The sequence below is a fragment of the Ursus americanus genome, chromosome 37 (assembly GCF_024610735.1).
Source record: "Ursus americanus isolate L20-20 chromosome 37, mUrsAme1.1.p, whole genome shotgun sequence".
NCBI classification, from domain to species: domain Eukaryota; kingdom Metazoa; phylum Chordata; class Mammalia; order Carnivora; family Ursidae; genus Ursus; species Ursus americanus.
This window is the reverse complement of record NC_142163.1, coordinates 10,115,997-10,131,732: the sequence shown is the minus strand read 5'-3', so window position 1 is coordinate 10,131,732 and position 15,736 is coordinate 10,115,997.

Genomic DNA, 15,736 nt, shown 5'->3' with positions numbered 1-15,736 from the left:
AAGTTCTCAGCTACTTTGGTTCAAATATCTCTTCTAGACCTCTCTTTTTCTCCACCCCCTCGGGGATGCCGATGATTCTGACATTGGATCGTTTCATTGAGTCAGTCCCGTAACCTACATTCGTGGGCTTGTATTTTTTTAAGACCATCTTCTATTTTATTTTTTTCTTGTATTAACCCATCCTCCTATTCACTAACCCGTTCCTCTGCTTCTGTTACCCTGGCCGTCAGAGCCTCTAGTTTTGCCTGCATTTGGCTCATAGAATTCTTAATTTCTGTCAGATTCGCTCTCATTTCTGTCCTTAGGGATTCTATATTCTCAGTAACCTTTTTTTAATACATTTTTCAATTCTACTCATCATTTTGACCATCGTTACTCTGAATTCCATTTCTGGTAATTTGGTTACATCCATATCCATTATTTCTGATTCACTGTCTTTTCTTTGCTGGGCGGAGGGGGCTTCTCCTTCTTGTCATTCTGATGAGGAGAAGTTGCAGGGTTGTCCAGAGCCCAAATATTGACTGGGTCCCAGGCCGTGCCCTTGTTTTATAGGGATCCTGGGGATGTGGGCCTCTTCTTTAAAGATTTTATTTATTTATTTATTTATTTATTTATTTATTTATTTATTTATTTATGAGAGAGAGACAGACAGTCAGCAAGAACGGGAACAGAAGCAGGGGAGTGGGAGAGGAAGAAGCAGGCTCCCAGCAGAGGAGCCTGATGAGGGACTCCTTTCTGGAACGCCAGGATCATGCCCTAAGCCGAAGACAGGCGCTCAGTGACTGCGCCACCCAGGCCCCCCAGGTTTTGGGCTTCTGATTTTTCAGCCTGCCTTCTGTGTTTGTGGGGAGAGGCCTGCCGCGCCGAAACTCAGGCAACCCTGTTTGGGTAGTGTCTCCCTGTCCCCTGTGAGGGGGGATGGGGATGGGCACGCTGTGAACCAGTATTTCCAGGCTTTTGTTCTCTGGTGGCTTTCCTTGGTGGTCTGCTGTGCCTCTTCTGAGAGTCAGAGCAGCAGTGGCCGAATCTCAGCCTCTGTCACAGAACAGAGGGATTGTGGCCTATTCTCCACTGATGTTCTGGCCACTTTAACTCCGTTACTGTTGGTGCTGCTCAACCCTGCAGCGTTCTGGGATGTGTGCCCCACACCCGGGGTCCCAGCCCTCACTTCCAGGGCCGGCGCATCTCTGTCCTTTGTGTTTCTAATACCGCCAGCTGCCCCCGCGTGCTCCCAGATCTCCGGATCTCCGGGTCTCAGTCTATTTCTGGTGAGCACACCGGGATTCCGTTGTTCCCCAAGATACCCGGTGGCGCGAGCTCCCGGCTCACCGGCTCACTGGTCTCAGTCCACTCTCTCGTGGGTGCTTTCCGTGAGTCTGCCCGCTCCCTCGTGCAGGTGTCTACCGCTTCCCGGCGCCCGAAGGCAGCGGCTCCCTCCTCCTTCCGTTTATCTTCCGCTATTTATGCGCGGTTTCATGGCTCCCTGCTTAGTATCTCAATACTCAGTGCTGGAGATGTTCATTTGTAGAGATCCAGATGCATCTTCCTGTGTCTCAGGCTGATTCTGTGGTTGTTTAGGCTGGTCTGGTACCTATCCAGCTCGACTCAGGGGATCGGCTGTAAAAGGGGTCCCCTACTCCTCCGCCATCTTAACTCTCAAGATATTGCTGCTTTTGATTATTCATGCTATTTGCAGATAATGCCCCACCCAGATAATTGAAAAGCCTCTGCCTGAGCGCACTCTGTTTTGGACCATTCAGAACGTGAAGGTTTTGCAGCTCTGCACCTCTGGTACTGCCTTCAATGCATGGATAAATTTTTATGTTCCCAGGAAATTGGTTTGTTTATTCAAGAACCTGCTTCAATCTGGATAATAATAGCAAATACTTCCTGAATACTTTACTATGACAGTCAAACTGCAAGTGAGCACTCTCTAAGTTCATTATGCTTTTGGATACTCACTGTGAGCTGAGTATACCACATACAGATTGTACACATGAGGCCAGGAGGGTTGCGGAGGGCTGACAGTTTGAGGGAGTTCACCGAGCTAGTGCACCACAGAGCTCTACTCTGAAAACACGATGCCTGATTCTTGAGCCCATGCTTCTCACCGGTAATGATGCTCACTTTCTTTTTGGAAATGGCCCAAGTTTGTTTCCAGAAACAGAGATGAAGTCACCATTTCCCTTCTACTGCTAGTGGAAAAGGCAAGAGTTGAGAACTCTTTTTCACAAAAACAGTCCATCTGTGAACTGTCGTACTTTTTCCTGGAAACAGTCTTCTGGGAAGGGAGAGTCTTTGGGTGAGTGGTGGATGCTGGCCTCCTCTCTGTTTCCAGGATGCTGGATTCACTCCCATCTCACAAAGAACTGCAGATGATAGCTCTCTTACTGTTTTAGGGATCAAAATGCATTAGAAAGAGTTCCTGCTTGTGTCCAATGGAAGTTCAGAGAAGATGTCTACCCAACAAAAAGAAAGGTACTGGTTATTTCTGCACTTCAGCTTCCTCAATTCAACTGCTTCCCCCATTTGACTAACATGTCAATGCTCCTAACCTAGGTTCAGTTTATAGGATAGCATTTATGGACTCAGGAATTCTTTCCTTTTGGATTGGAAGGTTCCTTTTCTACAGATTTTAGGGGGTGTGATGCTAACACAGTGATTCTCAACCAGGCATGATTGTGCTCCTCGGGGGACATTTGGCAATACTTGAAGATGTTTTTGGTGACTGGGAAGTAGTAAGTACTGCCACTTAATGTGTGTTGAGGCCAGAGGGATGCCAAGAAACATTCTAAAGTGCACAGGACAGCTGCAACCCCAAACTAGTTGAGAAATTCTGATCTGCTGTGAGTGAGAAAATGAATTGTGGCACATAATATCCTTCGGTGTACTTCAAATCCTCTGCCAGCTGTCACATACAGTGAGACCCAGCACTGTATCACTGCCTGGTGTGGAATGTGATTGCTTGTTTTCAATGAGTAGAGGCAATTCATGACCAGTAGGTGGCATTCAAATTCCACGGTTGGTGAGCAAATGACACACAACCTAAGAAATAAATGAAATACTCTGAAATGTGTGTACTCAGTACGTGAAGATACGGTTTGTGTCTGTCTTTTGAATGCATGGTAAGAACTTCTGATTTCCCAACATAGGCTCTACAGGAGGCTTCACCCTTCTCCAACCCCCTCTTCACCTTTATGATTCAGCTCCTGGAGAAAGTATTTACGAGAATTTATACCAGAGACCTCAAACTTAATTTGTAAAGGGCTAGATAGTAAATATTTTAGGTTTTTCAAGGCAGGAGGTGAAATTGAGGATATTATGTGGGTTCTGAAATAACAAGAGGAAGAACTCATGCTGTACCTTGTCCCATTTGTCCTGGGTGACTGGGCTAGGGTGGTGGGCAACCTAGTGCGCACTCCTCACCTGTTGCAGACCTTTTCCCTTTAGGGGTGGGGCCTGGTACCACGTGGAGCAGGGGTGGAGTTGTGGTGAGAGAGTCATGCTACCTTGGTCAGTTTCACTCCCTGCTTCAGTGACCCCCACATCTTAGACCACTCCCTCTCCTCCTGAAGAGTGAAGCCATCTGGGCAGATGGAGGGTTCCACGCTGTTCCCTGGCCAGCAGATGCCAGTAGCGGAGGCCCCAGTGTGTAGGTGGTGATCAGTAGCAGCCCTGAACAACAATACTGGCCCTAGAGGAAAGTTCCTGGGCACAGAGAGTGGTATGGTGGTATGAGGCTCTGGCTTGTTTCCTGGCTCACAGTGCCAGCGTGCTCCAGCAATGTCTGCAGGTCACAAAAAAAATGGACAGAGGTCTGGATTTGGCCTATGAACCACGGTTTTCCACTTCCTGGTTGGACCATATAACAGATATTCAAGAAGTCGTATTTTAGCTTATTAAATTGTATATCTGATTTATTGATGTACATCTGAAAGTATCATATGGAAATGTAAGAACCATCTGACATCTGTGCTAAGTGTCCATGTGAATGGATAGAGAAGATGTGTACCTTGGTATATATGTTTATAAAAAAAAAAAGAGAATGAGATCTTGCCATTTGTGACAACATGCATGGGCATGTATGGACCTAGAGGGCATTATGCAATGTGAAATAGATCAGACAGAGAAAGACAAATACCATGTGATTTCACTCATAGGTGAAATCTAAAAAACAAAACTGAAAAGCAGCAATACACCTATAAATACAGAGAACACGCTGACGGAAGGGAGGTAGGGGCTTGGGGAAAAGGGGTGAAGGGAGTGGGAAGTACAGCCTTTTAGTTTTGGAATGAGTAAGCCATGGGGATAAAAGGCACAGCATAGAGTTAAGGCGGAGGAGTAGGGGACCCCTTTTTCAGTCGGTCCCCTGAGTCGAGCTGGATAGGTACCAGACCAGCCTGAACATCCAAGGAATGAGCCTGAGACCCAGGAAGATACATCTGGATCTCTACAAATGAACATCTCCAGTGCTGAGTATTGAGGTACGAAGCGGGGAGCCCTGAAACCATGCACAGATATCAGAAGATAAACGGAAGGGGGGAGCCGCCACGTTCAGGCACCGGGAAGCGGTAGCCACCTGTACGGGGGAGCGGGCGGACTCATGGACCTGCACCTGCGAGAGAGCAGACTGAGACCCTGAGCCGGGGAACACGCCTGACCAGACTGAGGGCCGGAGCTTTGGAGCACGGGGGTGGCTGACCTCTGGCGGCTGGTGATATTAGAAACACAAAGGACAGAGATGCGCCAGCCCTGGAAGTGAGGGCTGGGACGCTGGGTGTGGGGCGCACATCCCGGGAGGCTGCAGGGTTGAGTAGCACCAACAGTAACAGAGTTAAAGTGGCCAGAACATCAGTGGAGAACGGTCCGCGATCACTCTGTTCTGAGAAGGAGGCTGAGATTCGGCCACTGCTGCTCTGACTCTCAGAAGAGGCACAGCAAACTACCAGGGAAGGCTGCCAGAGAACAAAAGCCTAGAAACACCGGCTCACAGTGTGCCCATCCCCATCCCCACTCGCAGGGGACACAAACAGGGTTGCCCGAGTATCGGTGCGGCAGGCCCCTCCCCCATAAGGCAGGCTGGAAAATCAAGAAGCCCACATCCCTAAGATCCCTATAAAACAAGGGCACATGGCCTGGGTCCTGGTCAATAATTTGGGTTCTGGACAACCCCGCAACCTCTCCTCATCAGGATGACAAGAAGGAGAAAGCCCCCCCCCCCCAGCAAAGAAAAGACAATGAGTCTGTGGCCTCTGCCACAGAACTAATGGATATGGATGTAACCAAATTATCAGAAATGGAATTCAGAGTAACAATGGTCAAGATGATGTGTAGACTTGAAAAAAGTATTAACAAAAACATTAATGAGAATATAGAATCTCTAAGGGCGGAAAGGAGAGTGAATCTGGCAAAATTAAAAATTCTATGAGCCAAATGCAGTCAAAACTAGAGGCTCTGACGGCCAGAGTGAATGAGGCAGAAGACGTATCAGATTTTGGAGGATGGGTTAGTAGAAAAGAAAGCAAAAATAGAATCTGGACTCAAAAAAATCCATGCTCAGGAATGTAGGTTATGGGAGATTACTGATTCAATGAAACGTTCCAATGTCAGAATCATCAGCATCCCCGAGGGGGTGGAGAAAAAGAGAGGTCTAGAAGAGATATTTGAACCAATTGTAACTGAAAACTTACCTAATCTAGCAAGGGAAACAAACATTCGTGTCCAAGAGGCAGAGAGGACCCCTCCCAAGCTCAACCATGACAAACCTACGCCATCTCACGTCATAGTGCAATTCGCAAATATTAGATCCAAGGATACAGTATTGAAAGCGGCCAGGGCAAAGAAATTTCTCACGTACCAAGGCAAGGGTATCAGAATTACGTCAGACCTCTCTACACAGACCTGGAATGAGAGAAAAGGGTAGGGGGGCATTTTGAAAGCTCTTTCAGAGAAAAACATGCAGCCAAGGATCCTTTATCCAGCAAGACTGTCATTCAGAATGGATGGAGAAATAAAGACCTTCCAGAATCGCCGGTCATTGTCCAACTTCATAACCATGAAATCAGGCCTACAGGAGATATTAAGGGGGAGGTTCTATAAAGGTAAAAGGGCCCCAAGAGTTTTATAGAGCAGAAAGTCACAATCGGTAGAAACAAAGATTTACTGGCAACATGGCATCATTAAGACCATATCTCTCAATATTAAGTCTCAATGTAAATGGCCTAAATGCTCCCATAATATGCCACAGGGTTGCAGATAGATAAAAAGACATGACCCATCCATTTGCTGTCTACAAGAGACTCATTTTGAACCTAAAGATACATCCAGACCGAACGTAAAGGGATAGAACAACAACTTTCACACCAATGGACCTGAAAAGAAAGCTGGGGTAGCCTCACTCAAAAAAACAGAAAAATCTAAAATGCAGTTTTTATATTCTCACCTCAAGAAGCTGGAGCAGCAACAGAGGGACAGGCCTAATCCATGCACAAGGAAGCAGTTGACCAGATTAGAGCAGAAATCAATGAATTAGAAACCAGAAGTACAGTAGAGCAGAACAACAGAACTAGAAGCTGGTTGTTTGAGAGAATCAACAAAATTGACAAATCGCTGGCAAGACTTAACCAAAAGAATAGAGAAAGGACCCAAATTAATAAAATTATAAATGAAACAGGAGAGGTCACAACCAACACCAATGAAATTGGAAGGTTCATTAGAAACTTTTATCAACAGCTATATGCCAATAAACTAAACAATCTGGAAGAGATGGAGGTGTTCCTGGAAACCTATAAATTACCAACTGAAACAGGAAGAAATTGATTTTTTAAACAGACCAATTAATTATGAAGAGATTGAGTCAGTGATAAACAACCTTCCAAATAACAAAACTCCAGGCCCGGACGGTTTTCCTGGGGAATTCTACGAAACATTCAAAAAAGAAATAATACTATTCTCCTAAAGCTATTTCAAAAAATAGAAACAGAAGGAAAGCTACCAAACTCATAGATGAGGCCATTATTACCTTGATCCCCAAACGAGGCAAAGACCCCCTCAAAAAGGAGAATTACAGTCCGATTTTCCTAATTAATATGGATGCCGAAATCCTCAGCAAGATCCTGGCTAATAGAATTCAACAGTACATTAAAGGATTATCCATCATGACCAAGTGGGATTCATACCTGGGATGCGAGCATGGTTCAACATTCGCATATCGATCAGCGTGATACATCATATCAACAAGAAAAGACTCAGGAACCATATGATTCTCTCAATTGATGCAGAAAAAGCATTTGACAAAATACAGCATCCTTTCCTGATTAAAACCCTTCAGAGTGCAGGGATAGAGGGTACATTTCTCAATCTCATAAAAACCATGTATGAAAAGCCTACAGCAAATACCATTCTCAATGGGGAGAAGCTGGAAGTCTTTCCCTCAAGATCAGGAACACGACAAGGACGCCCACTCTTGCCACTAATATTCAACATAGAACTAGAAGTCCTTGCAACAGCAATCAGATGACAAAAAGGGATAAAAGGTATCCAAATTGGCAAAGAAGAAGTCAAAATGTCTCTCTTTGCAGATGACATGATACTCTATATGGAAAACCCAAAAGAAGCCACTCCCAAACTATTAGAAGTTATAGAGCAATTCAGTAAGGTGGCGGGATACAAAATCAATGCTCAGAAATTAGTTGCATTTCTATACGCGAATAATGAGACTGAAGAAAGAGAAATTAGGGAATCCATCCCATTTACAATAGCACCAAAAACCATATGTTACCTTGGAATTAACTTAACCAGAGATGTAAAGGACCTATATTCTAGAAACTATAAATCACTCTTGAAAGACATTGAGGAAGACACAAAAAGATGGAAAAATATTCCATGCTCATGGATCGGAAGAATTAACATAGTTAAAATGTCCATGCCACCCAGAGCAATCTACACTTTCAATGCTACCCCAGTCAAAATACCGATGACAGTTTTCAAAGAATTGGAACAAGTAGTTCTTAAATTTGTATGGAACCAGAAAAGGCCCCAAATCGCCAAGGAATTGTTGAAAAGGAAAAACAAAGCTGGGGGCATCACAGTGCCGGATTTCGAGCTGTACTAAAAAGCTGTGATCACAAAGACAGCATGGTACTGGCACAAAAGCAGACACATAGACCAATGGAACAGAATAGAGAGCCCAGAAATGGACCCTCGGCCCTTTGGGCAACTAATCTTTGATAAAGCAGGACAAAACTTCCAGTGGAAAAAAGATAGTCTCTTCAATAAATAGTGCTGGGAAAATTGGACAGCTACATGCAAAAGAATGAAACTTGACCACTCTCTCACACCATACACAAAGATAAACTCCAAATGGATGAAAGACCTCAATGTGAGACAGGAATCCATGAAAATTCTAGAGAAGAACATAGTCAGCAACCTCTATGACATCGGCCAAAGCAATCTTTTAATGACACATCTCCAGAGGCAAGAGAAACAAAAGATAAAATGAACTTGTGGGACTTCATCAAGAGAAAAATCTTCTGCGCGGCCAAGGAAAGAATCAAAAAACTAAGAGGCAGCCCATGGAATTGGAGTAGATATTTGCAAATGATGCTACAGATAAAAGACTGGTATCCAAGATGTACAAAGAACTTCTCAAACTCAATACATGAGAAACAAATAAATCATATAATGAGCAGAAGATATGAACAGACACTTTTCCAATGAAGACATACAAATGGCTAACAGACACATGAAAAAATGTTCAAAATCATTAGCCATCAGGGAAATTCAAATCAAAACCACACTGGGATACCACCATACGCCAGTTAGAATGGCAAAAATAGACAAGGCAAGAGACAACAATTGCTGGAGAGGATGTGGAGAAAGGGGATCCCTCCTACATTGTTGGTGGGAATGCAAGTTAGTACAGCCACTCTGGAAAACAGTGTTGAGGTCCCTTAAAGCTAAAATTTGAGCTACCCTATGATCCAGCCAGTGCACTATTGGGTATTTACCCCAAAGATACAGACGTAGTGAAGAGAAGGGCCATATGCACCCCAATGTTCATAGCAGCAATCTCCACAATAGCTAAATCATGGAAGGAGCCGAGATGCCCTGCAACAGATGACTGGATTAAGAAGCTGTGGTCCATATATACAATGGAATATTACTCAGCTATCAGAAAGAACGAGTTCTCAACATTTGCTGCAACATGGACGGCACTGGAGGAGATAATGCTAAGTGAAATAAGTCAAGCAGAGAAAGACAACTATCATATGATTTCTCTCATCTATGGAACATAAGAACTAGGAAGATTGGTAAGGGAAGAAAGTGATAAAGAAAGGGGGGTAATCAGAAGGGGAAATGAAGCATGAGAGACTATGGACTCTGAGAAACAAACTGAGGGCTTTGGGGGGGGGGGAATGGGATAGACCGGTGATGGATAGTAAGGAGGGCACGTATTGCATGGTTCACTGGGTGTTACTCGCAAGTAATGAATCATTGATCTTTACATCAGAAACCAGGGATGTACTGTATGGTGACTAACATAATATAATAAAAAAACATTAAAATAAATAAAATAGTGCAAAAAAAAGGCACAGCATAAGGAATATAGTCAATAGTATTGTAATAGTATTTCATGGTAACAGGTGGTAGGTACTGCTGTGGTGAGCAAGTACCTGTAATACTTGTCAAATCTGTGAATTGTACAGCTGAAACTAATGTAACATTGTGTGTCAACTACACCCAATTTTTAAAAAAACTTTATCATAAAACTGGTTTTTCCTTTTTCTCTCTTCTTTCCCCTTCATCAGCCCACCTGTAGCCCTAATTTTTTAAACTTAAAATCAATTAATTAACATATAGAGTATTATTAGTTTCAGAGGTAGAGTTCAATGACCCATCAACTGCATATCACACCCAGTGCTCATCCCATCCCGTGCCTTCCTTAATACCCGTCACCCGGTTACCCCTACCCCCTAGCATCCTGCACTCCAGCAACCCTCAGTTTGTTTCCTAGACTTAAAGAGTCTCTCATGGTCTGTCTCCCTCTCTGGTTTCACCTTATTTTATTTTTCCTTACCTTCCACCCTTTTTTTGCAAGTGAAGCAATGCTTCAGGAAATTGGGGCTAGTGGGCAAATTAGGGTAGGAAATTTGTAACGACCCCTGGAACCTACTTATTTTTAAAATGTGAACAATTCAGTGGTCCTTAGTGTATTTGTAATATTGTGTGACCATTACCTTTCTAATTCTAATATATTTTTATCACCCCAGAGGACACCCAGTGCTCATTAAACAGTCTGTCTCCTTCTCTCTTTTCTGTAGCCTCTGACAACCATTCATCTGCTTTTTGACCCCAGGGAGTTTCCTCTTCTCAATATTTCATACAAATGGAATCATGAGATATGTGGCTTTTTAATCTGACTTATTTCTCTTAGAATAATGTTTTCATGGTTCATTCACACTGTGGTATTTATCAGTACACATTCCTTTTTATGACTAAATAATACTCCATTGTATAGATGTACCACATTTTGTTTATCTACTCATCTGTTAATGAGCATTTGAATTATTTTCATCCTTTTGCTAGTCTGAAAATGCCATGAACATTCCTATGTAAACATTGGTTTGAACATGTGTTTCCTTATATGAAATGTTTACCTAGGAGGGTAATTTTTGAGTCATATGGTATTTTTATGTTTAAATATTTGTTTAACTGCCAAAGTATTTTCATAGTTGCTGTACTATCTTCTGTTCCCAACAGCAATGTTCCAATTTATCCATATCCTTACCAACACTTGCCATTATCTTTTTAGAAATTATAGCCATCCAATAGGATGGCTTAATTTGTATATGATGTGACAGCAAGCTCCAAATTGATTTTTTTAAAATGTGAAGAGCCCATTTCCCAACATTGTCTATGAAGAGACTCTCTTACTTCATTAAATGGTCATTGCACCTTGTCAAAAATCAACTGACCTTACATGTATAGGCTTATTTATAAATTTTAAGTGAACAGTATGAGAACACACATCTCAAAATACACCTGTTTTACATAAGGTTTATTTAAACTTATTTTTAAGAAACTTCAGACAGCAGAAGCTGTAAAAACAGAGTAGAAGTTACCCTTTTTTAAGGAATATTTACATTTAAAAGGAAATCTCCATTTGTACTCTCTGTTCCAGGAAAAGAAGGGTGACTAAATCACAAGAAACTCCTGTGTGTGTGTGTGTGTGTGTGTGTGTGTGTGTGTGTGTAAAATATATATATTTAATTTATATGACTATACATAGGGAATATAGCTTCGATCTTCTGAGTCTGCCATCTTTGTGATGTCATTTAGTACTACTTTCCAAGAAGTAATTCCACATGTTAAACGCAGCCCAAAGTCTACTTTGCTAAAGTTGAATTTTTCACATCAATGTATACACTGGGACTTGGCAGCAATTGCATAATTTTAGATGTTTTTGAAGGACACAATTTATGGATGATATATCTATATACTTAACTCTATACATTTCAGTGTGTTTCTTGAAAGCATAATGCTGTTTCAAAAGAATAATGTTCTGTTCTACTGTGTGTGTATATATATATATATATATATATATATATATATATATATATATAATGTTATATATATATTTGTTACTGTATATATATATATACATATATATGTGTGTGTGTGTGCATAAAAATATATAACATATACATATATAAACAGTTTTTATGAAAACTACAACTGTCACAATTTCAATACATTCTTTTAAATTTAGAGAAGATTTAATGATTGCCTAAGATAGTAAGTGCTACAATGGAGTTATTACACAAAACACATAGAGGGAAATACAAAGTTATTGCTGTAACAAGCAATTAAGAGCTTCTTGAATACCAATTCACACATGTAGCAGTGCCAGTATCTGCCATTGAGTATTGCAAACTAGTCCTCCACATTTTACTAAGCATACTGATTTTTGGCATTTAAAACTCTAACGCTTTAGGATAAGTAAATATCACTGGAAGTCATGCTGATATTTTTAAGATTACACAGACACTGAAAGAAATAACTTTTACTGTTCATGGAAGTTAAAGTTCAAAAAAGGGCAGGCCCAGACCAGAAATTTTTGTAGGAGTGCCTCTGTTTTGATGAGTGCTTAATAATTTAAAGGGGTCCACTTGAATTTGGAGCGCCAAGATGCGTTAAGTTCAAGATGCATTAAATAGTTGAAGTACATGCCAAGTGATATTTTTAGCAATGGGGGCAATACTGAGAAGAAGTTGTAAGGCCAGGGCTGTTGGAGATATGTTTGGAGATGACTCAGGTAAGGAAAATAAAGAAAGTAGTAGTATTTTTTCAGTAACCTCGGAAAAAGGAAGTGCAAATGGCTGAAGTATAATATGCTTCCTCTCCCCTTTACCTGTGTATGATGTCAACTACACACATTCCATTACAGATAGAATTGGTGTGAGCAAGCGCCATCAGGCTCTTGCACCTATCTGCTGGCCTTAAAATCACTCAGATTGGTGCTATGATTAATCAGCAGGGATTACATGGTCAAATGACTCCTTTGTTCCTCACTTTCAGACTGGCTAAATAATTCTTGTCTTTGTTTCTCCCTGACTCTGTATCTGAAATGCCACACAGAAGTGCCTTTTCTTTTGAGTGGGAAATCATCACACTGTAAAACTAATAGACTGAATTGCTGCATTCCTGGGGCAAAGGAATACAGTTTGGTCCTCTTGAACCAGTGATGAATTTGACATAAGCTGTTGATATATGTGATTACTATCCCAACAACCAGCATGTAATAGTGGATAATTTTACTATATAAAAAAGGAAACGGAAATCATGTCTAATTATCTGGATAGGTTGGTAGGAGTGGTATTTTCTTTGATGACAAGGGTTACTGCTTGACTTCTTTTGACTTTGTGTGCAAAGAAACTTTAAGAAGGCTCATTTTTATATCAAGGAATGAGATAACAGTAATCAGAGCAAAGCTATAGTGGTAAAACATTAAAGGAAGTCCTTGAGAGAGCTATAGGAGTTGATACAATCTGTTTGCCTTAGGAAGCCTGCCTACAAGATGCAGCAAACTCCTACCTTTGTTCCTTTTTCTGCCACCAGTTAGCAAACTACCAGAAAGCCCAGGAAATGTTCATTACAAAGTAAGATTCTTAGACCCCATGCCAGTGCTCCTCAGTCTTATTGTATTGACTATGCCCTCACCGCCACCCGCCCTGCCACCATTTGTCACAATTTGAATGTCTGACAAATTTCCTTGCAACTTTGCTGTAACCTCAAGTTTGAGAATGACTATTATAATCTGCTGTCTGATTTTTCAATACAGTGATCACAAATGGCTGTTATTATGATAGATTTTCAGTTCTAGGGTCTCCAAACCCATGCCTGAAAAGCAAACAATAAATGCAAAAAAGCAATATAAAAAGCTATGTGATCCAGACTCTTCTACTCTGTGTCAGACTACGAATCTAATTACCTCTTCTGAACATCACGCAAGCTCTTTTCTGTCCATTTCCATTAACTCAAATACTGACCCACTTGGGAGAGGCAACTCAACATCAGGAAATGAACAATGTTAAAATACTCACAAAAATTTTAGGTCCCTGCTGGGCCTCTGTGGTGAAGTAGGAAAACTGATGTCCTACAGATATTCTTAGTGATCTAGGTAGTAGAAATGGAAAGAAGAATGTCACAACTAAGATGGTGGCAGCTGTACTTTGTAGAAAGCAGAGAAAAATGGTTAGTATCAGAGGTGAAAAGGTGTGCCTGGTGACTTGTAGTTGCATACACAGGAGTACTTAGAACACAGAATTTGAGAACAGAATCACAAACGGACAGTTACTTTTGTTGCTAAAAGGTGAGAAAGCATGAAATAATGTCAAGACTACTTCACAAAATGATATGTGACTGAAAACTTGATTAAAATTTTGAGAAGTTCAGAGTCACCCATGAAGCTTTTGTCCGAATTAGGAAAATTTTAGAGTTAAATCAACATTTCTTGAGAGCATGTTCTATGCAACACACAGACACAACTTCGCAGACAGAAGGAAAACATGGCTGCATTTCAGTGAAATTTTTCCTGTGGTAAATTCATTTTCTTCTCTCCAGGCATCCAGGACGAATACATTCCCCAGCCTCTCTGTGGTTGAATTCTGGCTAATAAGACTTGAGCAGTGGATTCTCTTTCTAGGTTTGATCTAGAAAATCACAACAGCAGTTCCTCAAGGTGCAAGATAAGATCCTTAATCAGGACCAAGAAGGCTGTTCACTCACCATTGATTGTATGTCAAGGAGACATTTTTTTTAAAAGATTTTATTTATTTATTCGACAGAGATAGAGACAGCCAGCAAGAGAGGGAACACAAGCAGGGGGAGTGGGAGAGGAAGAAGCAGGCTCATAGCGGAGAAGCCTGATGTGGGGCTCGATCCCATAATGCCGGGATCACGCCCTGAGCTGAAGGCAGAAGCTCAACCGCTGTGCCACCCAGGAGCCCCTGAGGAGACATTTTTGATTGTTGTGTTGAAGCACTTAAATTTGAGGTTGCTTATGTTCGTACTAATGTAGCTATTAATTAACTGTTGTTAGAATTGTACTGTTGATACAAAGATTTCACATGTCAGACCACTCTGGTAGCCGCACTGTGAATGGTGATTATTTTGTCTATTTCATAGAAACTGAAAATGTTACTTATTGAATACTGAGTTGATTATTACCACGTATGTAGGACAGAGTAAGGATTCTAAATCACTAATTCTCAAATTTACAAACACTAGTTGATGTAACACTAATATGAAAATAAATCTAATGCAAGACATTTGACCAATATAGATGGGATATTAAGAAAACCAAGGAAAGGAACCAGTCGTCCTCCTAGTGCATGAAGTCACAGAAGGTTCAAATATTCTATATAGATAGGATTTGCCGTGTTTGCCAACTGACAGGAGAAATGGAGAAGTGAACATAGAGAGTTTCTGAAGATTTTGACATGCAGTTTGGGTAGTGAAAAGAATTAGAGGAGAGTTGTTCTAATTCGTTCTGATATTTCAAATGAAGCTGGATCAAGTCATACAGTGTTACCTAGGAAACCAGGCACTAGTACTTCAACACAAACAAAAAAATATTGCATACCTGACAGGCAAAGGCCCTTCAAGAAGTTAACAAGGATACACAGAGGACCGTATAAGGGCTGAGCTTTTGTTTCAAATATGCTTTCAGTCTATTAGAGGAATTTGTCTTAATGACTATCATGTAATGTCAAATAAGGTAAATATCAGTAAAAAGATCAAGTTCATTGGCTTGAAGGGACAGAAAAATAACATGAAAAGTAACATGGAAAGAATGCAAGAAAAATGCATAAAGCTTTATGCAGAACATAAAATGTCAATATTGACTCTAGAGGAGATGCCTGGCCTGAGTATGCTTATGAGAGTACATGAGGGTCACAGATATAATCCCTTTTGAAGGATTTCTTCAATATTTTGAGCAAGCACACTGCTATATGAATAATTAAATGACTCCAAAAAGTGATCATTGTTTAGGAGACAAGAAAATGGAATTTATAATCTTGGTATGTTTGTGGAAGAGTGGAGTCACATAATTCTAATAAACTCCAGTGTATTGAAATTTCTATTCCTACTGAGACTGCCTACCTTCCAAAGAAGTCAGACAAGAAGATAGTCTGCTTGAGCTTCATTAAGCCACCATGTGGTAAGTGATAGG